The sequence below is a fragment of the Aplysia californica genome, unplaced genomic scaffold, assembly GCF_000002075.1.
Source record: "Aplysia californica isolate F4 #8 unplaced genomic scaffold, AplCal3.0 scaffold00123, whole genome shotgun sequence".
In the NCBI taxonomy this organism is placed as follows: domain Eukaryota; kingdom Metazoa; phylum Mollusca; class Gastropoda; order Aplysiida; family Aplysiidae; genus Aplysia; species Aplysia californica.
In genome coordinates this window covers 1429979-1431836 of record NW_004797393.1, presented here as the reverse complement: position 1 = coordinate 1431836, position 1858 = coordinate 1429979, and positions in this window count along the sequence as shown.

Sequence of the window (1858 nt, the reverse complement as noted above, 5' to 3'; positions counted from 1 at the left end):
TTTATATATAAATATATAAAAATAATAATAATAAATAGCTGCTCTTTCTTGATGCCGAAAAAGTGTAACGGTGTATACGTTTAGTTACTCTTTGGTGAAGTTAAACGTAGAAGACAGACTAAAGAGACATCTGACACAGAAAAGAGGCTAAGTCGTAATATACTCACGCTTTTTCAAGTCTTTTCCTGAGCAATGAGGTCAGAACTTCCGTTGATAAGTATTAGGAATATGTAGCAACACTCTATCAAACTGATCCCATGAGCTGCTTGAAGCAGAAGTTTCTAGGTCACTTGTAAACACTGCGCCTGCGCTTCACGACTGCTTGGCATAAATCACAATGAACGTTTAGTTCCGATATATCATCAATATTCACTGTGGCTTTCTTTAAAGTAAGTTAATAGCCTTTTAATGGTAAAGTTCGAATCTAAACGTTTTGATAAATCTGTTGTCAAATTCCGAAATCCATCTTTTCTCTTAAGTCCAATTTTGAAAGGCATTGTCGAGAAAGAAATTTTATTACTCTCACTTTTGACACGTTCGTGTCTGATTTTAAAATTGCAAAACTATTTGGAGCCTGATGGGTGTAAATGACTATTCTGTCGCTTGTGAAAACTTCTGAGCGTCCTCCTATTTTTGATATGTCTCCTGCAAAGACCACACTACGTACTCAAGACCAATTAATTGTTGGATTGATCCACGATCCCTTGGTTAGGAGGAAGGCCACAACAGAAGATAAAGATATAACCAAGTGGTTATTTTCTACTACTTCAGTTACTAGAATGGAAGCCGATGGAAGACGTGCATGACCTCGCTATAACTTCCTTTGCTAGTGAGTTTTATTTATGTACCCTGCCTCTACGTTCGTAAAACCTACGCTCTGTAACAAAAGCGGAGCTTAATTTGGAAAAGTCAAAAGAAAAAGGTTTTCGTTATCTCCAGCTTCTACATCCTACAAATCCATTTTCATGACAATATTGCTGGTATAAAACTACAAAAAAACCCACATAGTTACAAAAAGAGAAATAACAATAATAATAACATAAAGTCAAAATAATTTTAACAAGTGGCTGGAGTTTTCTCCGGTCGAACAAATCCGTCTTTGGTCTGGCATCAACCAGGTCGCACAGAATCGACGTACGTGTAGGGCCGGAACTGCGCGAGGCACCGGCTCGATACAAGGATGCTCCTCGCCCCTCGTGGGGACAGCGATCACCACCGTCGGCACACGACCGGCCAGGACATCAGGACGACATGTAGCGGGCGATACATTGAATTCATTGATTTTATCATCGCAGTGGCGGCCACAGAGCTAGGGCCAGTGACAGACAGACAGACAGACGGACGGAATATTGCTCTTCCTGCTACCTCTCAAGGGCATCATGGTGATGATGATGATGATGAGTGATGACCTTGATTAATTCACCAAAATCGCCATATTTTGCCAAATGACCAACAGATTTGTTTTTAAAATTATAACAATATTCCATTCTTATAAGTATGCACAGCATAGTAAAAAAAAAAAAAAGATAAGATAAGATAATATACAACTTTATTGTCCAGATCCTGGCACATTGGTTTGGTCTTTCACCACGTACACACATACATACACGCACACGCACACACACATACACACACATACACACACATACACACACACACACACACACACACACACACACACACACACACACATACACTGTGACACACACACATACACACATGCACACACACGCAGGCTTACAGTCACGTGCATAATATAAATGAACAGTAATTTTAACAATAATAGTGTTAAGCTAGATACATATTCAGTATTCTGATTGTAACTCAATGTTCTTCTGATGCATGCTCTAAGGTCAAA